At 39.2% G+C, this 24,157-nt stretch overlaps 1 protein-coding gene across 8 annotated transcripts in view; it reads left to right on the forward strand.

Annotated features, from left to right (window-relative positions):
- Window positions 1-24,157, forward strand: part of LOC138740499 (BCL-6 corepressor-like protein 1) — a 139,719-nt gene that overhangs the window by 14,431 nt on the left and 101,131 nt on the right. For 5 of the 8 annotated variants that reach the window (XR_011342959.1, XM_069893231.1, XM_069893238.1 and 2 more), the window contains one exon: window positions 18,537-18,687. The exons of 2 other annotated variants lie outside the window; for them this stretch is intronic. The gene's annotated coding sequence lies outside the window, so the exon portion shown is untranslated. Of the gene's footprint in view, window positions 1-18,536; window positions 18,714-24,157 lie in introns of all 8 variants that reach the window. One more of the 8 variants, XM_069893232.1, reaches the window with a different exon arrangement.

The raw sequence follows: 24,157 nt of genomic DNA on the forward strand, positions 1-24,157 counted from the left end.
TATATAAGATAAAGATGCATAGTATTGGGGGTTATATATTAGCATGGATAGAGGATTGGTTAACCAAAAGAAAGCAAATTGGGGTACAGGGGTGTTTTTCTGTTTGGCGATCAGTGGAGAGCTGGGTACCGCACGGATCAGTGTTGAGTCCACAACTGTCCACCATTTATATTAACAATCTGGAAGAGGGGACGGAGTGTAGTACATCTAAGATTGTTGATGACACTAAATAGAATGGAAAAGCAAATTATGCGGAGAGATACAGATAAATTAAGTGATTGGACAAGGGTCTGGTAGATGGTGTACAATGTTGGTTAAATGTGAGGTTATCCACTTTGGAAGAAAAAATGTGAGATCAGATTATTATTTAAATGGCAAGGGATCGCAGCGTGCTGCCTTGCGGAAAGTCTTGGGAGAGTTTGTGCATGAATCACAAAAGGTTGGTTTGCAGGTGCAGCAGGCTATCAAGAAGGAAAATGGAATGTTGGCCTTCCTTGATAGAGGGATTGAATTTAGGAGCAGGGAAGTTATGCCGTAACTATACTGCAAGTACTGGTGAGCCAGATCTGGAATATTGCATACAGTTAGGGTCTCCTTACTTAAAGAATATACGGACTTTGGAGGTGATGCAGATGATTTCACCAGGTTGATTCCAGAGATGAAGGGGTGAGCCAATGAGGAAAGATTGAGTCACCTGGGACTGTACTCACAGGAATTTGGAAGAATGAGAGAGGATCTTCTGGAAACATAAAATTATACATCATTTTACACTTGGGTGATACCTTCTGACCCTTAAAATATGGGATAGCAAAGGTATATAAACAAATGGTGCAATTTTAAAAGGAAGAATCTTGGGAACATTCAAACATTTTTAATGGCTTTTTTTTAGTCTTAGTTTTTAGTTGTTAGGGGGAGATGCCGAGATTGGTATTGTATTAACTATGTTACTTTGTACTTGTATTACTTTATTTTGTATTTTTTCTGTACGTGAATTACTTACTTTCTTCATATGTTAAAATTAATAAAGTTTCAAAAAAAAACATTTTTAATGGCCACATGACACATTGAACAAACTGCTAAATAGGGGTGATTAATTAAGGCAGAGAAAACAATTGCAAATAAATCGTACATGGACTTCATTTAATTACCAACCACTTCCCTGCTCTCTGTTTATTAATTATACTTGTGTTTTTGTATTCTTATATATATATTTTCAATTTTAAACATCTAGATCTAATCTTACTCTATTTGAAGAAAATAATCGCTGGTACCTTTCTCAAAAACTTTGTACTCTGTAGACTTAATATCTGACCAAAACAAATTTGACAGAGGAAAGAAACATATATAATTTCATGTTATCCCAAAAATATGTACAACAAATTAAACCATTTTCTATGCAGTGTAAGAAATGTGGCAGCTAATTAACATACTGAAAGGATGTACAAAGACTGATGTAATTACTATTTTCTTTCTACTTTCTGATGAAAGCAGAATGTTCTAGAAGTCCTGAGCATGCCAGGAAGCATCTGTTGAAAAAGAAAGATGGTTATCATTCAAGGCTTATCACCAGAAATCTGTATTTTGTTGCAATGATTAACATTTATATCAGCCAGCACACTGGGGTTAATTTCCTCTTCTGCTGTTCTTTGATCAGTTCCTTCCGATCTTTTACTTCCACCTGAGAGGGCAGGTGAACCTCTGCACAAGTCTCACACAAAAGGCAGTAAATTCTGTTCTCAGTCAAGACTGTATTAGATGTCAGTAGGATGTTCTCTTATGACATTCTGGCTGTGGCTTAAACAAAGTATTTTTTTGCTCGACTGAGTTAGAATAGTTTATTTACATTTTTAAATCTCTCTTTATTAATAAATCATTTTTGCAGATTTCTAAAATATATCATGCTACATTTTAAAATGTGTACCAACGATCGTAGATTTCTTCCTTTAAATTTAAATTTTAAATTTAATTTTTTAAATGTAATTTTAAAATAATTTTGCAAAAATTATTTTTTGTTTGATTTTATTGTTATTAGAATGAGATACCATTTAACAAATTAAAAAATACAGAATAGTAGATAATGTAAACAGCCCAAATCAACATATTTGCATGAAGCAGGACTGAAAAATTGCTTATTCAATAGGATTTTGGTTTGCAAGATGGAGGAATTTCTTTTAAAATGACATAGAAGGCATTCTTTAATGGGTTTAAGATGATACTGCCAAGATTAGCATATTTCATTGACTTGCTTCCTTTCCTCTGGATTGAGAGGTTATGTCTTCCTCTGGCTATGCTCTAGATCAGCGATTCTCAACCTTTTTACCCTTGTGGAACCCTTGAAATAGTTTTCATGTCTCAGGGAACCCCTGCATAAAAATTATTATATACAATTATTAATATCTATTTCTTTTATATTTTTATTGTAGTTCACGTAAACATTTTTTTTCGGATAACTTGCTTAAGGAAAAAAATAACCCCCCCCTTTTTGGTCAAATTTATTGACAATGCAAAAAAAATATTCTGTTCATTTATGAGATCTCACACCAAGGTTTTCATTTCAAATAATATAAGAGGTTGAAGCCTTTATTATAATAACCAAGGATTTTTTTAACAATATGCCGTCCATGTATAATAAAATTACACATATAAAATTAAACAAAAATTACTCAAAAATGCATTAGCCTATTTATCACTGTTTCTCGCGGAACCCTAGCGACCTCTTGCGGAACCCCAGGGTTCTGGGGAACCCCGGTTGAGAAACACTGATTAACTATAATGCTTTCCATTGTGAGAAAGCATTGTCCTGCCTGGTGTCAGAAGCTGGCTGGTTTTTGAGTGAGCTAATGGTGGATAGAGTCTACATAGATATTTACTATAATTTCTCAATTTGCAAACATTCAAATTACAAAATAATTATAACCCCATTTACTCTTTGAGATAAGTCTTTAGTTTACTTTATTTTGCTGTAGCGAATAATGTGCCATATGCTACATATAGGAAAAGTACAGGAGTGGCCAAAATGCTTTAATTAAATGTTTTCCAGGCACGTATCCCTTATTAAATCAATGAATGGCTGTGCTGAAGGTTCTTTTCTTTGGCTTGGCTTCGCGGACGAAGATTTATGGAGGGGGTAAAAAGTCCACGTCAGCTGCAGGCTCGTTTGTGGCTGACCAGTCTGATGCGGGACAGGCAGACACGATTGCAGCGGTTGCAAGGGAAAATTGGTGGGTTGGGGTTGGGTGTTGGGTTTTTCCTCCTTTGCCTTTTGTCAGTGAGGTGGGCTCTGCGGTCTTCTTCAAAGGAGGCTGCTGCCCGCCAAACTGTGAGGCGCCAAGATGCACGGTTTGAGGCGTTATCAGCCCACTGGCGGTGGTCAATGTGGCAGGCACCAAGAGATTTCTTTAGGCAGTCCTTGTACCTTTTCTTTGGTGCACCTCTGTCACGGTGGCCAGTGGAGAGCTCGCCATATAATACGATCTTGGGAAGGCGATGGTCCTCCATTCTGGAGACGTGACCCATCCAGTGCTGAAGGTACATTAAAGAAAAATGGGGTTTCTTTTGGCAGTATAATGTGTGTTTAAATTTTTTTTTATGGTGTATTATAATTTGCTGAAAATTATAAAGCACCTTTTGTTGGATTGGGATGGGTAAGAGGAACAGGTCAAAAAAATTAAATGTGACTGACAACGCAAATATGGTAGTTGCGATCTAAGTGCAGGAGAAGTTTTTAAATACATTCAGCCTGTAGATGGCAGTGTTGATTGCTCAAGCATGAAACCTTGGCAATATATCTTTGTCTCCTACAGACGTTGAAAAGATCAGTTCCTTCAGCATTTTGGTGTGTTTTTACCACAGTCACAACGTCTGCAGACTTTGTGCTTCACACAGTGTATATTGTGGTCAGTTAATCAGATTTGCTCTCAAAATAGGGAAAAGGGCAAAGAAAATTATTAGAGTAATTGGATTAACCGTGTCTGATTTTGGGCAGTTGGAACAATCTTCAATTGGATTAAAACAAACTGCTGATGGAACTCAACGGGTTAAGCAGCATCTTTGGAGGGAAAGAGATTGTTGACATTTCAGGTCAAGTCTGTGACAGTATAAGGAGAAGGCGAGTATAAACAGGCAAGGATGTGGGATGAGACAGGAGCTGGCAAGCAGTAGATAGATCTAACTGAGGAGGGGTTGAATGGCAGTTGGAACCAAGTGAAGGAGGGAAGGGTGGAGTTAGTGGAGTTAGTGACAGAAACTGGGAGGGGGAGTGATGTGGGAAACAACACTTCACTTGTGTATCCACAGGAATGATTTAGTGTATCCGGTGCTCCCTTTGTGGCCTTCTCCACATTGGAAAGACTGGACAGAGACTGGGAGATTGCTTTGCTGAGCCACATACTGACATCCTTACTGTAATGGGGACACCAGAATTACATACTATAGTGTGTTCATAGAAAACTTTATATGTTGCTGCAACATGTCCTCCTTACTATTATACTTAGTTTCCTGGCCAATGTCTTTTTCACTGCAGTGGATAGCCTTCTCTCGAGAACAGATGTGGCGGAGGAAGAAACAGAGATGTAGTTGAGGTAGCTGTGAGAGTTGGTAGGTTTACAATAAATGTTAGTGGTTAGTTTGTCTCCTGTGATGGAGACTGAAAGATCCAGATGGGCGGTACGGTTAGTGTAGTGGTTAGTGATTGGGACCGAGGATTGAATCTGGTGCTGTCTGTAAGGAGTTGGTTTGTTCTCCCTGTGGCTACGTGGGTTTCCTCTGGGTGCTCCAGTTTCCTCCCACCATTTGAAACCTACTGGGGGTTGTAGGCTAATTGGATGTAATTGGGAGACACAAGCTTGTGGGCCAAAATGGCCTATTATCGTGCTGTATGTCTTTTTTTTTTAAAAAAAAGGATATAAACTAATAAATTCTTCATGGGTGCAGCAGGTAGCACTGATGCAGTAGTCCATTTATTGGAGAAGGACTAAGAGAGTGATGGTGGAGTAGGTTTGGAAAGGACTACTCCAAGCAGCCAATGAAAGGACAAGCATAACTAGAGCCCATGTGAGTGTCCTATGTAATTCAAATCACCCTTGATTAGTAGAAAGTAGGAAGAATCAAAAATAATTGTTCAGGGTAAAAGCAAGTTTTGTCATATTATTCAAATGTTGTCAGCCTGCACCTTGAATTCCCTTTTCAAAGTTGTGGTTGGTACCCAATGTATTGTGGACTTGCTGCAGTAGTTGTTGTGTGAGATGGAGTGGTCCATGAGCAATGATTAAGTGCTATCAGTGGAACCTGCAGCAATGTTCATAGACATCCGTGACAGAAAGCTTTTTTTCATTTATACGTAATGTTGCAGATGATCAGAAACATTAAGAAACAATTTTAACACTTTTAAACAATTAAAATTACCATTAATTCAAAAACAATTTGTTTAAAACTGCATTTATTATGTAAATTACAACATAAATGTTCCCAGTTTTAAATAATATTTTAAAAAATCTCCCCCCCACCATTCGTGTGCCTTTGCAGGGAAGGCCAGCAATCCCATCCAAATAAGTAGGTCTGTAATAAATGTACCAGTTATAGTTGGAGTAATGCTGAGAGGCTAGATAAGAAGTGTATTCAGCTCCTTGGTTCACTACGTGGTAAAATGCCTCTTTGCTTCGTGAGGTCAAAGGATACAGTGCCAGCATCTGACCTGCAGCAGTGTGTTTCATCCTTCCCTGCTGTAGTGCCTAACCGTGAAAGTTTGGACCATGCTCACTTGTACTCTGCAAATACCTGGCATTTCTTTATGGAACACCAACAAAATGTCACTGCAATCCCAATAGTTCCACAAATGTCCACCATGGCATGTGTGGCTAGGCATAATTCAAATGCCATCTACATTTTTGCCGCTAACACCACGATTGTCAGCAGAATCATAGGGCAGCCATAAGGAAGCGTACAGGAGTCACAACAACAACTTTGCATTCAACATTAGCAAAACTGAGGAACTGATTGTGGACTTCAGGAAACCAGGAGACCACAAACCAGTCCTCATCAAGGGATCAGCAGTGGAAAGGGTAAACAACTTAATTTCTGGATGTCATCATCTTTGAAGATCTATCCTGGGGCCTTCATGACAATGCAATCATGAAGAAGGCTCGCCAGCGGCTGCACTTTGTTAGGAGTTTGCAGAGATTTGGTACATCACCAAAGACTTGCAAATTTCTACAAGTGTATCATGAAGAACATTCTGACTGGTTGCATTGCTCTCTGGTATGGAGATGCCAATGAACAGGACAAGAAAAAGCTATAGAGAGTTGTGAACTCAGCCAGTGTCAGTATGGGCATTAGTCTTCACTCCACTAAGGAGGCAGTGTCTCAAGAAAGCAGCTTCTATCATCAAGGACCCTCACCACCCACGCTCTTCTCACTGCTACCATCAGGAAGGAGGTACAAGAGCCTAAAGACAAACAGGCAATGATACAAAAGCAGCTTCTTCACCTCCGCCATCAGAATTATGAATGGGCAATGAAGCACAAACAATACCTCATGTTTTCTCTTCTTTTGAATTCATTTATTTACTTTTTAAAAATGTAATTTATAGCAATTTTTGAACTGTAATGCTGTTATAAAACAAATTTCATGACATGTTCATGACAAGAAAAATTCTGATTCTGAAATGTATTTAGAATTTTTCAGGTTTACAGAATCTCCAGGAAAAGCATAAGATGAAGGGATCTTGAAATTGGATAGGCTGGGATGAAATGGAAAGGAGAAAGTGTGAGGCCAGGTTGCTAAGCCAATACGTTGTTGGTGAAGTTATTGGTGAAGTTGTTGGGTGGCATGTTTACTGTAGCAGTTAGCACAATGCTGTTACAATGCCAGCAATCGGGACGGGTTTGAATTCCACACTGTCTGTAAGGAGTTTGTACATTATCCCTGTGTCTGCATGGGATTTTCCCAGCACTCTGGCTTTCTCCCACCTGCCCAAAACATATATTGATTGGGTATGATTGGGTGGCACTGGCTTGTGGGCCGAAAGGGCCTGTTACCATGCTCTGTGTATGTATGTCTGTGTCTGGTATTTGGTTCATGTGGGAGGTTGAAGATAAAAAAAACCTTGAAATTCTAAGATTTTATATGTAGCTTTTAAATCCTGAAGGAAATGCCCATCAGGTCAAGCCCTGCTCATAGGAAGAGTAAAAAAAAATCTTCATTAAAGATAGAAGACCTATAACAGAACTGTTTAGTTCAGATATGAATAGAGAAAGCAAATTTGCAGAAATGATTAAATTCAATGCAATATCGTGATCAAAAAGTTGCAACATGGAGAAGTGGATGTTGAGGTGTTGTTTCTTAGAAGCCATTAGAATTATAGTAGGGTCAAGAATTAAAGTGAGCTGCAACTGAAAACTTGTAGTTTTCTCTGCAGAAAGATTACACCTGTTTTGAAAATTGACCATCCAGTCTGCATTTGTTTTTTTTTCCCCCAATATAAAGCAGACCATTTCATAAAACACTGAAAGCACCACTCTGAATTGGAGGAAGTGGAGGTGAATCGATGTTTCACCAGAAAGGACTGATTGAGTGCCTGGATGATGGGAAAGGAAAATATCAAAGAACCATGTTGTATTGCCTATAGTTGCATGGGGGAGAGTGCAGTGAGAGGGGCAGCAGTTGGCAGAGAAGGAAAAGCAAACCAGGGATATGCTACTCTTGGAATGCTGAAGGGGAACAAAGGAAAATATGTCTGGTAGATGAATATCAATGAAGATAGCAAAAATTGCAAAGAATGACCTGTTGAATGTGGAGGCTGGTGCTGTGGAAAGTGAGGAACTATCCTTGCTGTCTGGGGAAGAGAGGATGAGAGCAAAGGATTGGGAAATAGATGAGATCAACGTTCAAATTTATTGTTAGAATATTTACGTGACATCACATACAACTCTGAGATTCTTTTTCCTGCAGCCAAGCAGAATTTCTAATTACTGGTAACTATAAACTGTACTCAAGAAGAAAGACATGTATACCACAGAAGGGAATGTAAACACACTGTGTAAATATACAAAAATAAATATTCAGTAATAAATAATGAGCAAAGTAAAAGTTCTTACATGAGTCTCTGAATGAGTTGTTGAGGATGGCAACTATTCCTGAGCCTAGAGGTATGAGTCTTTGGCATCTGTACCTCTTCCTGTTGACAGCAGTGACAACCAAGCATGTCCTGGGTCGTATGGATTCTTGATGAAGGCTGCTGTCCTCCAAGGGAAAAATTCCATTCTCGACGGATACGGAATTTTGCCTGTGTCCACTTTCTTTTGCAGGGCTTTTGTTGGTGTCCCCATATCAGGCTGTGATGCAGCTGGTCAGCACACAGTAAAATACACATCTGTAGAAGTTTCCCAAGATTTCCGATGACATACCCAACCTCCAAAATCTACAGAGGATATAGAGGTGTTGGCATGCTTTCTTCACGGTGGCATTAGTATGATGGTAGTGCCATCAAGGTCCTCTCAGAAAGTGACCCCAGCACGTTAAATTTGCTCAGCCTCTCTATCTCTGATCCCCCAATGATCACTGGATCGCACACCTCTGGTTTTCCTTTCCTAAAGACTACAACCAGCTCTTGGTCTTGGTGAGAAGCTATTAGTGCACCATTTAGCCATGCTTTCAATCTCCCTTCTGTATGCTGACTGATCACCTCTTTTTTATACAGCCCACTATGGTGGTATGTCAACGAATTTATAGATACACTCAAGGCTCTGCCAACTCTGATAGCGAGTATGCAGGAAGAAGAAATATATCTGAGGTACTTGCATGAATGTTAGTTATCTTTCTTGACCAATATCTGGCAGTGTTGCAGAATTGAAGATTCCTTGTACACGAACAGGGAATATCATCACGTGAGAAACTCCATTGATCAAAACGTCTGTGCATTACTTACAATAGGCAACCCACATTATTGGACACTGAGTTGCATTCTTAGAAAATGGTCCAAATTGCTATTTTCTGTAACATGAACTACATCATCTATATATGTTAAGAATCATGAGTTGAGAAAAACTTCTGTAAGAGCAAATTTTATTCTGTATCTCAAATATTTGAATTCAGTAGGGGTGAATTTCAGTAGTAGAAATGTCCATGACGTGAAGATTGTGCAGTTAGGATTGTTGAAAACAAAAGCCATTGGGCATAAGACTTATGACTTAAATGGCATGGTTCTGTTTATATTGTTTCTTATTCCAATGATTTATTTGGTTTAAGATCAAAGTTGTCATTGTCAAAAGTATCTTTGAATCTTATTGCATGTGTGGTGCTTATTGAAGTTAGTGAAAAGATTTCTCATGTGAGCTGTGAATATCTTGTGATGATAGAGCTTTTGTTGGTACACATTACTTCATTATGGACTCTATCTTATTAATACAATATTAAAATAGTATCCACTTTAAAAGTACATATTAGAGTGTTGTAAAGAATGCTTCATGATACCATTTTAATCTGTTTGACCTCAAATTATGCCTGGTAGGTTTAAAACTGATCTGATACATAGATAGATATATAGATAGATCTGTAAGGGTCTGTTCAGATAGCCAGTTTCTGTGTTTGTGGTGCTATCTGTACTTGCCTTGTTACTTGCAGGCTCCAGGCTTATTGCTTCCCACAATATAGAATCTTCATGTATTTATTCATAACTGACCCAACTAAAGCGAACATACATCTGCCTCCTTTTGGGTGGCTTTTTCAAATCGTCCTATCCTCACGATTCTACTTTGCATTCACTTGGCCACTGTCAAGTTTAACTTGTCAGTTGTGCATCACAACCTTGTTTGAAAAAGGATGTTTGAAAAACCTAATTTGTCTTTCAAACTTTAAAATCAGTAAGAAAATGTTAACTTTAGGTGCCATGTGAACAGCTTCTGTAACCAGATCAGGTGGTAAAAAATCCTCAGTCCAAATGTGCAAGTTACAAATTGCACTCCATCTCAAAATTTGGTTCCATATTAAAGGAACAAAAACACAAATGACTGGTTCGCTGTCTCCATGAAATTATTATCTAGATTTATATGAAGCAAGTTAATTTTCAAGTTGTTTGAATATTTTACTATTGATAATAAACAATACAGCCCTCTTTTAAAAATTAAGTTGACTGATTTTTCAATCTGTTGCTTGAGAAATGCATTTAAACTAAATGTACATCCAGTGCACACTCAACAAGGTGGGCAGCAAAGTTAGAGCAAAACTATTAAAGTGACAGTGATCGGGACTGGGGTTTGAATCTCGTGCTGTTTGTGAAGAGTTTGTTCGTTCTCCCCATGTCTCCGTGGGTTTTCCCAATAGGGATCATTTCCTCACATCGTTCAAAACATACCAGGGTTTGTAGGTCAATTGTGTGTAATTGGCACAGGCTTATGAGTCGAAGAACTTATCACCATGCTGTATATCTAAATTTTAAAAAAAAAGGTGAAAATTTAATTCTTAATCCAGACTGTCTTGTTCTTGAATGGATTACTGGCAGCAATCTTTTATTTCACTTGAGCTTGTCAGAAAATGGTCAAGTATGCAAAAAAATAGCAAAGTGAGAACTTTAAGAAAATCTATGTGGTGAAAAAAATCGTGAGACATGCGATGAACAAATTAAAACTAAAAAACAAATGAAATTCAAATATGCGAAAATAGTAAAGTAAGTTGTAAAATGCATGTTATTACAAACATGATCAGTGTGTCCAGTTTAAAATATAATCATGTTTACGCAATATTATTTTGCAATCAGTTTACCTATAAAAGAAGATTTTTGCACTTTAATGTGAATTGAGAAATAGATTCAGATTTATTGTCAGACTACATGTATGACTTCACATACAGCCCTGAGATTCTTTTTCTGCAAACAAGGCAGAATTACCATTTATTGGAAGTGCAAAAAAATACTGTTAACAATGAACACATATAACAAATAAAGAAATGTAAGCAAGTGTGTAATACAGAGAGGGAAAAAAATAAAGTGCAAAACTATGTGTCCTTAAATGAGTTGCTGATTGAGTTTATTGCTGAGAAGTCTGATGATGGAGGGATAGCAGCTGTTCCTGAACCTGATGGTCTGAGTCTTGTGGCGCCTATACCTCTTTACTGATGGTAGCAGCAAGAACAAAGTGTGTGCTGGGTGATGTGGATCTTTGATGATTGCTGCTGGTCTCTGATTTAGATTTTCTCGATTGTGGGGAGGGTTTTGCCTGTGATGTCCTGGCTGTGTCCGCTACCTTTTGCAAGATTTTATGCTCAGGGGTATTGGTGTCCCCATACTAGATACTGATGCAGCCAGCCAGCACACTTTCCACCATCTAGAAATTTGCTAGGGTTTCCATGTCATTACCAAAGCTCTGCAAACTCCTGAGGAGGTAGAGACACTGACGTGCTTTCTTCATAATGCCATTAGTGTGTTGTGTCCTCTTAGATAGTGATTCCCAAGAACTTAAATTTGCTGATCTCCTCCACCTCTGATACCCCATTGATCACTGGATCATACACCTCAGGCTTTCAACAATTAGCTCCCTGGTTTTGGTCACATTGAGTTGTTGTTGGTGCATCATATTCAGCCACGTTTTCAATCTCCCTCCTGCATGCTGACTCATTGCCCCTTTTTATATAACCCACTACCGTGGTATCATCAGTAAATTTGTCGTTCCCAGCAATACAGTCATAGATGTAGAGCAGGGGACTAAGATCGCAGCCCTGTGGCTCTCCAGTACTGATGGAGATTGTGGAGAAGTTCTTACCAATCTTCACTGATAGTGATCTGTAGGTGAGGAAAACAAGGATCCAGTTACACAGTAGGGTGTTGAGTCCCAGGCCTTGTAGTTTGCTTATCAGTTTTGAGGGGATGATGGTGTTAAATGCTGAACTGTGGTCACTAAAGAGCATACTGTTAAGATGTATGCATCTTTGTTGTCCAGGTGTTCCAGGGCTTTGTGTAGGACTAGGGAGATGGAATCTGCAGTAGACCAGTTGCTATGATAGGCGAATCATATTTTGTATAATGATTGGATTATTCTATCCACCTTGTAAACATAATATTCATCATAGTTCCTTCAGTTTTTGAATTGAAAATTCTTTTATACTCTCTCAAAATGCTCGAGGTCTTCAGCCAAGAAGGTTATATTTTATTTAACCATATGGATCTCGTAATTAGGATTAATAAAATTTTGAACTATGAATCTGGATTAAGGATCACTCTTGTACTTAAAATTTTTTTTTAAAAGTCCATCTTTGAAATCCCCAGAAATGTCACATCATGTGAACCATGTGCCATTTTACTGCACTTGTATACAAAGAGGGTACTGTATTATTTCCATCAGTAGTTAAACACTAATGTTGCTGCTTGTACAATCTAGTATTTAACGCAGTAAAAAGAAATATAACTGATATGGTCATGTAATATGCAAAACAAGGTTGTAACTTTGGCAAAAATAAAACAAAAGCAGCCCCACCAAAACAAAATTCCCACCAGAGGCTTGGAATGGTTTCTCCGTCTTACAGATTCTGCCAGATAAACTAACCATTTCTGGCATTATCTGTTTTTATTTCAAATGATCAGGAAGTTGAACAAAACTAGACATAAATAAATATTACCTGAAATTATTTACTATAGGATAAGCTGGTGTCAGTCGAAGCATGATGAATCACTTTAGATGATAAAAACGATTAGATTCTACAATTAGTTAGCAAATTTATCCTCTCCGTCTTGTATCTCTAAAAACCATCTTCTCATAAGTGTCACATTGAATTTCATCAATATCATCTTTATCTCTTTAAATTCTGACATAATTGTTCCTGAGTGAAAGTAGAATGCAATAATTGAATAGATTCAGAGGATCAACGTTTTAGCAGTACTTAATGTACTCTTCCGTATATGCTGTATTTTAGAAATATCTATCATAAAAGTTAGTTAGTTTGTTTATCTTTGAAACCAGGTGAAAGTTGGAATGCTGATAGAGTAAATTGGAACTTGTCCATGAATTAACTATAGTTTAGAAGATTATTGTAAACATTTGTAATTATAGAAATGTGAAATAGTTTGATCAATGCTGTAATGGTGTGAGTTATCTGCTTTACTCAATAGTAGATTGCAAAATCTCACGGGGTCTTTTAAATTGATAAAATGGAATTGGTCCAGCTTTTCAGTTAATTTGTTGCGACATTTTCTTTTAAAAATATTTTTATTGAGTTTAACATAACCATCCATATCTTCTTCTTTGGCTTGGCTTCGCGGACGAAGATTTATGGAGGGGGTAAAAAGTCCACGTCAGCTGCAGGCTCGTTTGTGGCTGACCAGTCCGATGCGGGACAGGCAGACACGATTGCAGCGGTTGCAAGGGAAAATTGGTGGGTTGGGGTTGGGTGTTGGGTTTTTCCTCCTTTGCCTTTTGTCAGTGAGGTGGGCTCTGCGGTCTTCTTCAAAGGAGGCTGCTGCCCGCCAAACTGTGAGGCGCCAAGATGCACGGTTTGAGGCGTTATCAGCCCACTGGCGGTGGTCAATGTGGCAGGCACCAAGAGATTTCTTTAGGCAGTCCTTGTACCTTTTCTTTGGTGCACCTCTGTCACGGTAGCCAGTGGAGAGCTCGCCATATAATACGATCTTGGGAAGGCGATGGTCCTCCATTCTGGAGACGTGACCCGTCCAGCGCAGCTGGATCTTCAGCAGCGTGGACTCGATGCTGTCGACCTCTGCCATCTCGAGTACCTCGACGTTAGGGGTGTGAGCGCTCCAATGGATGTTGAGGATGGAGCGGAGACAACGCTGGTGGAAGCGTTCTAGGAGCCGTAGGTGGTGCCGGTAGAGGACCCATGATTCGGAGCCGAACCATCCATATACAAAATATTAAAAAGCAAGGCAAAATAATAATGTATACATTGCGTTCCTTAATATTAATTGTGATTTTCTGTTAATAGTAATTAATTGATTTATATGTATAATTACAACAAATCACAATATATTTAATAATTTAAAAAGGGATATTACACAGGATAACCAACAAATCCATTTATCTAAAAGAACAAAAACTAAAATTAAAACTTATCTACTCCCATCCTCTAGTCAAGTTTACAAGAAAAATGCAAAGATGGATCAGGTTGCGATCAACCCTTGAGCACTCAAATCCTCTAAAACTGGTAATTATGATAATATTCAATAAATGGGCTCCATACAGTGTCAAACTGAAACTTATATCTTTAATAGTACATCTAATTTTCTCTAAGCTTAAATATGACATTACATGGTATAGCCACTGAGCATGAGTCAGTGGGAGTTTATCTTTCCATTTCATTAAAACTGCTTGTCTGGCTATCAACATGCTAAAAGCTAAAACCTTCCTCTTAAGACACCAATAAAAATTTATCTGGTTCACGTGAAAAACCAACCAGTTCAGTTAAAGGGCAAGAATCTAATATAATCTAAAAAATAATTGACAAAGATTTAAAACTATTCTGCCAATAACTTCGTAATTAAGGACATTCCCAAAACATATGATTCAGTGAGGCTTCAAAGATTTTACACTATTCACAAAATGGATCAACATCCACATAGAAATGGTATAATTAAGATTTAGACATATGTATTCTATGTATTACCTTAAATTGTAATAAACAGGGCTTTGCACAAAAAGAAGAATCATTGATCAAACGAAGAGTGGAAAACCAATCCTCATCTAAAAAAGTTATATTAAGATCACGTTCCCAATCATTTTTAATCTTAGCCATTGAGGCTAATCTTAAATCCAATTGATCAATATAGATACATGATATCAATCCACTATGAACAAATTGTAAATCAAAAAATAAATCCAGAATATTTGAATCTGCAAAGTGTCCAATTTAGATCAAACGATATTCCTAACTTGCAACTATCTAAAAAGTCTATTAGAATGCTTGAAATTAACTAACAATTGTTCAAAAGAAGCAAAGTTATTTCAAATAAATAAAGATTTGAAATGTTTAATATCATGGCTGTACCATTCCTTAAAGCCTTCATCTGTTAATGAAGGTGGAAAAAAATGGTTATCTCTGATAGAACTCGCCGGAGAAAAATTATTATAACCAAAAAATTTCCTAAATTGAGCCTATATTCTCAATCTAATTCTCATGATCAGATTATGTGTTAATTTAGAAAATGAAAAAGGTAAAGCAGAACCTAAAATTGCCAACATAGTCAATTTCTTAGAAAAATTCCGTTCCATTTCTGCCCAAGAAGGGCGACCTGCTAATTTCTCAAATTTTAAGAATAAAAGTAAACTGTGTATATTAATCGCCAGTAATAAAATCTAAAATTAGGAGGTGACATCCCCCATTCCTAATAGTTTTCTGAAGATGAACATTATTTATATGTGATTGTTTTCCCTGCCATATATATGAAGGAATAACTGAATCTAATGAATTAAAAAAGGATTTGGGAATAAAGCTAGGTAAGGCTTGAAAAAGATACAAAAATTTAGGTAGAATATTTTAATCGTAATAATATATCCAATCAATTTAATCGAAAGTGGTGACCATCCCGATAATATTTTACTATGATTAAGTAATGCGATAAAATGTTCTTTCATAAGATTCTTATAACTTTTTGTAATAGTGATTCCTAAATATTGAAACTAATCATGAACAATTTTAAATGAAAATGTAGAATATACAGAAAGAGATTTTTTTAAGGGTAAAAGTTAACTCTTATGTAAATTTATTTAATATCCTGAAAATTGTCCACACTGAGCGAACATAATTAATATATTTGGTAAAGAAATCTCAGGATTTGAAATAGAAAGCAATAAATCATCTGCATAAAGATATTTTATGTTCATTTCCATGAAATTTTCATTGATGTTGCTTATTGGTTAACTGACAATTTTCAAAGTTGATGGAAATGTCTGAAAATATGTAGATGCTGGAAATCTGAAAAGTTCAGGCAGGAACTTTAAAATAATCTTTCAGTGTTTCATATTTGAGACCAGCTGAGTACTAAAAACCTGCGCAAACCAACTGCCCAATATTTTCATGGATATCTTCAATATCTCACTCCTGCAGGGCTTGGTACCCATCTGTTTCAAACAGGCCTCAATTGTACCAGTGCCCAAGAAGAGTGTGTTCATCTGCCTAAATGACTACAGGCCAGTGGCACTCACATCCACAGTGATGGTGTTTTGAAAGACTGGAGTTGAAGTACATCAGCTCCTGTCTGAGTGGTGACATGATTCCATTCCAATTTGCCTACCAGAGCAACAGGTAGATGCCATCTCACTGGCTCTACTCAAAACCCTGGAAGACCTGTTCAGCAAAGATGCACACATCAGATGACTACATTTTGGCATTTAAGAACATCATCCCCTCAGAACTGATCAGGAAACTTCAAGACCTTGGCTTCAATATTAGATCATAATTGGACCCTGGATTTCCTCACCTCCAGACCCCAATTGGTGAGGATTGGCAAGAACATCTCCTCTACAATCTTCATTACTATCAGAGCACCACAGAGCTGCATACTTATCCCCCTGCTCTACTCACTTTACACTATCTATCACACACCATGCTGATGAGACCATAGTAATGTCTGTATAAAAAGGGAGGAAGAGTAAGTAAACAGGAGAGAGATTAAAAACTTGGCTGAACAGTGTACTAACAACACCATACTCAATGTCACAAAAAACAAGGAACTGATTGTAGATTTTGGCAATGGAAAACCAGAGGTGTACGATCCAATGTTCAGTGGGGGATCGGAGATAGGTAGCAAACTTAAATTCCTGGGAGTCACTATCTCAGAGAACCATTCCTGGACCCAATATACTAATGTCATTGTGAAGTAAGTGCAGCAGTACCTCTACGTCCTCAAGAGTTTGCAGAGGTTTGGTATGACATCAGAAACTTCTAAAGATGTATAGTGGAAAGTGCGGACTGGCTGCATCATGCCTGGTATGGGGTTAGCAATACCTCTGAGCAGAAAACCCTGCTAAATATAGTGGACACAGCCCAGTACATCACAGGCAAAACTCATCGCAGAGAATCTACATTGGATCACTGCCATTGGAGAGCAGCAGCAATTATTGAGGATCCACACCACACAGGACATACTTTGTCCCTGCTACTCTCATCAGGAAAAGACATATGTTCCACAAGACTTGTTCAGGAACAGTTGCTACTCTTCCACCATCAGACTCCTAAGCAACAGACTGAATCAGAGAGAACTCTTACTTTGTACATTATTTATGAATGAATATTTATTGTTTACAGTTTGTTTATATTTTTCTTTGTTTAAATTTCTCTCATTTACAGTTTTTTTTTGCACTACCAGTAAGTAGAAATTCTGCCGAGCCCAAAGGAAAAAATCTCAGGGATGACATGTATGTACTCTGACAATAAATTTGAACTTGAGCTGACTTGTGATGTTTTTGCAGTATTTTAGATTTATTGTCAACATCACATACAACCCTGAGATTCCTTTTTCCTGTGGGTGTGGCCAGAATTACCACTAGTTAGTAGTGCAAGAAATAAACTGTACACAGTATAAACATGTAAACCAATAAAAGTGTAAATAGATAATGAATATAAACAAACTGCAATACAGAGAGAACAAAGAAGATCGATAAAGTGCACAAGAGCCCTTAAATGAGTCTCTCATTGACTTTGTGTTGAGGATTCTGATGGTGGAGGGGTAACAGCTGTTCCTGAACCTGGTGGTGCAAATCTTGTGGCACCTATACCTCTTTTCTGATGGCAGTAGCTGGGTGGTGTGGGACTTTGATGATTGCTGCTGCCCTCTGACAGCAAAGATCTCTGTAGATGAACTCAATAGTGGGGAGGGTTTTCCCTGTATGTCCTGGGCTGTGCCCACTACCTTTTGCAGGACTATATGCTCATGGGTATTGGTGTCCCCATACCAGACTGTGATGCTGCTGGTCAGCACACTTTCCACCACACCTCTGTAGAAATTTGCCAGGGATTCTGGCATCATAACAAACCTCCGCAAATTCCTGAAGAAGTAGAGGTGCTGACGTGCTTTCTTCACAATACCATTGGTGTGTTGGGTCCAGGAAAGATCCTCCAAAGTAATGACTCCCAAGATCCTACAATGATCACCCCTGGCTTTCCTTTCCTGAAGTCACCTATCAGCTCCTTAGTTTTGGTGACAAATGCAAGGTTGTTGTTGGTGCACTATTCAGCCAAGTTTTCAATCTCCATCTTGTATGTTGACCCATCCCCTTCCTTTATACAACTTACTACGATTGTATCGTCAACAAATTTATAGATGGTGTTATTGTTGTACCAAGTTACACAGTCATGGATGTAAAGTGAGTAGAGCAAGAGCTAACAACACAGCCCTGTGGTGCTCTGGTGCTGATGGAGATTGTGGAGAAATTCTTACCAATCTTCACTGATTGTGGTCTGGAGGTGAGGAAATAATTACACAGTGGGGTGTTAACTCCCAGGTCTTTGACTTTGCTGATTAGTTTTGAGGGGAGGTTGGTGTTAAATGCTGAAATATTGTCGATAAAGAACATCCTGATGTATGCATCTTTGGTCTCCAGGTGTTCCAAGGCTTTGAGTAGAGCAAGTGAGATGGCATCCGCTGTAGATCTGTTTCTATGAGAGGCGCACTGGAATGGATCCATGTCACTGCTCAGAGAGGAGCCGATCTGCTTCATCACCAACCTTTCAAAACACTTCATCGCCGTTGATGTAAGTGCTACTGGTCGTTAAGGCAGGTAACTGTACTCTTCTTGGGCACTAGTCTGATTAAAGCCTGTTTGAAATGGGTGGGTATCACGCCCTGCTGGAGTGAAGATATTGAAGTTGGTAAGTTGATCAGCACAGATCTTTAAGGTACTCCATCTGGGCTGGAGACTTTCCTTGGATTTACTGTCCTGAGGGGATCCGTAGATACGGACAGGATGGGTTCGTCAGGGAACGTGGGGGTGGTTCTTCACTGTGACTGTTCTGAAATCAGGGGTGGAAGGTGTTGAGTTCCTCTGGGAGAGAAGCTTTGCCGTCTGCTACTTTACTGGATTTTCGGTCTCGTGCAAACGTGTTCAATGAACCTTTTTTGCTAATTGAAAGGAAGGATGGTGTCACTGTATTTTAACAATTTTGTGAGATCTTGTTCTGTGGAGTGCAGGCAAGTTTGGGTCAATATCTTCTTGGAGAAGATTGAAAGCAAAACCCCACTGCAGTTCTCATCTACTGAAGTACACCTGGTGTAGCAATAAGTAGGAATTTCCAGGATTTTGCTCGACCCTATCTTCCTATCAAAGTGGTGCAACTTGCAGGGCCACTTGGAACGGCTTCTGGAGTTTCCCAGGGTAGATCATAAGAGTTTCCCAGGGTAGATCATAAGAGTTTCCCAGGGTAGATCATACAGTGGAAGAAGGCTGGCCAGTTGCTGGAGCAAATCGGGTCTCGGGCGGGCAGGTGACGGTGGCTGATGATTCGGGCAGAAGGGTCATCTTCTTTATGATAGTTGGGCTTGGGACCACTGTGGCCTTTCTGGCCAGATCGATTGCAAAAGCTGTCACGACCGCACGCTCTCATGTCCAGCGGAAAGGCGCCGCCATCGACACTCGACGTCGGATGCAGCTCCGTCGCTCCAGCGTCACGTGACCGGCCGGCGGACGCGGAGATCAGCTGGCTCCTCCGCGCGTGGAGAGAGAGGCGAGCGATCGTCTGCGCGCGGCCGGCGGATTCGTCGAGAGGCCCCTCCCCCTCTCTCTCTCTCTCTCTCTCTCTCTCTCTCTCTCCCCCCCCCCCCCCCGCCCCCCCCACCCGTGAAGCCCGGGGACCGGCCCTTGTCCTGAACGCTGCGTCTGAAGTGGCCCCGATGCGCCCAGTGCGTTGGCGTGTCCGAGGCGGTCAGGGTGAGGCCCAGTGAAGCTGGATCGCTGGCGAAGCAGCTGGGCGTCCTTTCCCTGCACGGCTCCAGCTCACCACGTCCAATTGGTCTCTGCTCGAAATGTTGGGGAGAACTTGGCAAAGGAATCCATTGCAACATGGGAATCCCAGTTTAAAATGCTCCTTTTTTTTTATTAGGATGGATGGCTATAATCTTGCAGGCTTAAAGGACAGGGAAATTGCCTTTACATGACAGGTTTTGCATAAAGCTGATGGGACACAACACAGCCACAGGCCATTCAGCCCATCTACCTTGGGCAAAACAACTTCTTCTGTCTCCTTCCTCGATCACCCATGCACCTATCTGATTTTCTCTTGTATGAACCTGCGTCCCAAGCTCCCAGTACTCTGAAGAAATTGCTGCTCTTGCTCCGGTGAAACATTTCACCTCTCACGTGCAACCTATGTCCAATCTTAGTGGAACAAGCCTGCTTACATTTACCCAATTACTACCCCTCATCATTTAATATACGCCAATCAAATATCCTTTCATTTTGCGAGACTCCTGGGAATAAAGTCCTAATGTTCAACTTTTCCTAATGATTCTAATCCTCAAGTGCTGGCAACATCCTTATAAATGTTCTCTGCACTCTTTCAATCTTACTGAACAACATTGACAAATTTGCTGACAAAATCACAGTAGTGGGTTGTATAAAAAGGGCTGATGAGTCAGCCTACAGGTTGAATAAAGGAAGGGGATGGGTCAACATACAAGATGGAGATTGAAAACTTGGCTGAATGGTGCACCAACAACAATCTCCCCATCAGTGTCACCAAAACCAATTTGACTTCAGGAAGGGAAAACCAGAGGTGTATGATCCAGTGATCATTGTGGGATCAGAGATGGAAGGGGGAGCAAATTTTTGGGAGTCACTATCTTGGACGAACTTTCCTGGACCCAACAAGCTAATGGCATTAGCTCAACTTCCTCAGGAGGTTTGGTATGACACCAGAAACCCTGGAAAATTTCTACAGATGTGGCAAAAAGTGTGCTGATATTGAGACACCAGTACCCCTGAACAGAAATCCCTGCAAAAGGTAGTGGACACAGCCCAGGAAATCGCAGGCAAATCCGTCTCTGCCATTGAGCACATCTACAGGGAACACTACTGTCAGAGAGCAGCAGCAATCATCAAGGATCCACATCACCCAGCACATGCTCTATTCTCACTGCTACCATCTGGAAAGAGGCATAGGTGCCACAATACTCACAGCATCAGGTTCAGGAATAGCTTCTACCCCTCCACCATCAGACTCCTCAACAATAAACTCAATCAGGGACTCATTTAAGGACTCTTACACGTTGATTTTTTTTTTCCACTCTATATTGCACAGTCAGTTTGTTTCAATATCTTTATATGTTTACATGTGGATGTCGAGAACAGTATTTTCACACTAAAAGTGGTAATTCTGCCTTGCCACAGGAGAAAGAATCTGTTGTATGCTATGTCGTGTATTCTGACAATAAATCTGAATCAGAAAATCTGATCTTTTCTGTAGGCAGGTGACCAAAACTGCACACAATACTCTGAATTTGATCTCATCTATGTCTTGTACAACTTCAACATAACAGTCCTGTACACAGTGTTTTGTTGTGTGAAGGTGAATGTGCCAAAAGCTCTCTGTGCAACCCTATCTACCTATGATGCTATTTTCAAAGAACTATGTATCAGATCCCAGATTCCTACCAGACTCTGCAGTACCTTACAGTTTACTTAGGAATCTCTGAAATGATCATAGCCAATTAAAAAAAATATATTGTGAATGTAGTATTTGGAGAGTAAAATAATTTAAATCTGGTTTTAAAAAATGAATCGTCTTGTTGAAGGGTTTCAGCCCTGAATGTTGACTATTCTTTTTCTCCCACTGATGCTTCTTGAGTTTCTTCAGCAGATTGTGTTTAGCTTCAGACTCCAGCATTTGTGTGTCTCCAATTTAAAAAAAAAATTCAGTTGGCTCTAGAGATTTTTGGAGTTGGGTGGTATTGATGTATTTTTCCTTTATTCTTTATAATGGCTTGCACCAGGGCACTTAGGATATTAAAAATAGTTTTCAGGGTGAGGTTTACGTTTTTATACTTCATAGGCTTACCAAAATGTATAAGACTAGGAATAGCCTGGACCTGTGATCCACTAATTTGGTGAGGTACAGGCCAAAATCGCCCATCTTGAATACATTGTCGCAAGTGAAGCATTTTGGAAGTAATTATTGTGTAATATTAACCTCCACTGAGTTAAGGTATGGTTTATTATTTAGAATTGAAGTCATTCAGCACAAGCAGACCTTTCAGCCAGCTGAACCTATCATCTTTGGCATGCAAGTGGAAACTAAAAAACTGGGGGAAAACTGGTATGGGCATGTAAACTCCATGTAGATGGTTTTTGAAGTCCAGTATTAATTCACAATTATCGTTATAGTAGAAATTCTGTCTTGCCTGCAGACAAAAGTAATCTGTGTTGTATGTGATGTCATGTTTGAAGCCTGACCATAAATTTATCCTCCAATTGAATAAAAAATATACACTAATTCAGGTTAAATAATGACCTCAATTAAAGCAGATTTAGAAAAAAATAATAACTTGGAAAAAGTCTGAGAAAGACATAATCAATTATGCAGACTGCTATTCATTTTCATAGATCTATTAACCACAGAGGAGAGTAGATCTTTCTCATCAAATTCCAGAGCCAAATTTGAAGCCATTTATTGGAAAACAATGGATATCAAATAATAAATAATATAGTCCACTTGCTTTCTAATTTAGTCACCATTCTAAATTTAAGAACAGTACAGCTCTGATTCTCCAAAATCAGATTCTCGTAAATCCTCATTTATCCAACATTTTTTTTTCGGCACTGAACTACGGTAACCTCACAGCTTGAAAAAAAACGAACTTGACATGAAATTGGAACAATGATTGTCCTCGTTTCAGGTAATACTGTCCCCTTTCCCTTTCCATTTCTTCTTTCCCTTCCCCTATTGACTTTCTTTCCAACTCTCCCTCTCAAACTGCATGCTACTGTCTCCCAGCTGCAAGCGGTCGGAAAAACTTTTTGTCTTGGTGTCATGAAGGAGAGTGGCCTCCTAGACAGGAGTGGGACCTTGGGCTTAGTGGCGTTCCCTCCCTCCCTCCCTCCTCAGCACAGCAGTATTCCTGACTCTGAACCCTCCCCTCGTCCTACTACTGCACACGCATACCGGACTCCTGGTGTGTATGTGTGGTAGGCTTAAGGGAGAATTCAGAGTCGGGACTCTGGCATTGGGAGCTCTGGTGACCGGGAGACAGGAGCCCGCGGACTCGCTAGTGAATGTTCCACTGGCCCAGGAAGCCCTCCCCGGGAATCAGCGGTGAGTTCGTGTTGAGGATTGGCAGCATTGAGGCCAGTATTTTTTTGGTAAGAATTAAACATTATTTTAATGTTTAAAAAGCATTCTCTTATTGTTTGTTGTTGTTTAAACATTGATTCAAATGATTTGCTATTGCTACTGGGCAGTTTTAAAAAAATGACCAGTTCTCTTGAAAAAAAACGTTTATCTGACATAGGCCCGGTCCCAACCATTTCGGATAATCAAGAGTTGTACTGTACTTAATTTTTCTTAAGCATGCCCCCTGGTGGCTGAATGAACAAAATAAATACTCTTGTTTTATTATCCTGTACCATCTTGATCTAAAATCCATGATCTTACTTTTGAAATGCATACAGTGTGAAGTTGTTTTAATATTCATCATTATGGGTTGCAAACACCATTCTTTTGAATTTTAAGGTCAAGATCACGTGCACAGTGGCTGAAATCCAGGCAATCAGAAATAAATCACACAAAGCTCTGAATTGCACATTCTGAGGGAGGGAAATCATGGTTTGAAAACTGAATTTTTGAAAGGATTAGAGAAAAAATGGTAAATTGGACCTGTGGATGGCTATTTCCAAATTATATGTACAATACAGGACAAAGAAAAATTGGTGCACCAAACCGATTTAACAGATATATAATTCATACTGTAATTGATTCAACAGAAATTACTCGATTGAGGAAAGGTCCATAAATTATAATTTTGTTTCAACAACCCATGTAGTTCATCAGGTGAGAATGGCTGGCTTTGTTTTTGTTTTGGAGTTTTCATATTTGCCAGTTTTAATTCCGTGGTTTAATTTCAGAATTCTGCTATTGTTGTCTTTTTTTAAATTGCCTTTAACAGGAAATATCTCACTGACTTGGCATTAACCAAGCATAGCATTTGCTGACCCCACCTGAAGGGTCCCGACCT

This window comes from Narcine bancroftii, chromosome 8 (assembly GCF_036971445.1).
Source record: "Narcine bancroftii isolate sNarBan1 chromosome 8, sNarBan1.hap1, whole genome shotgun sequence".
In the NCBI taxonomy this organism is placed as follows: Eukaryota; Metazoa; Chordata; class Chondrichthyes; order Torpediniformes; family Narcinidae; genus Narcine; species Narcine bancroftii.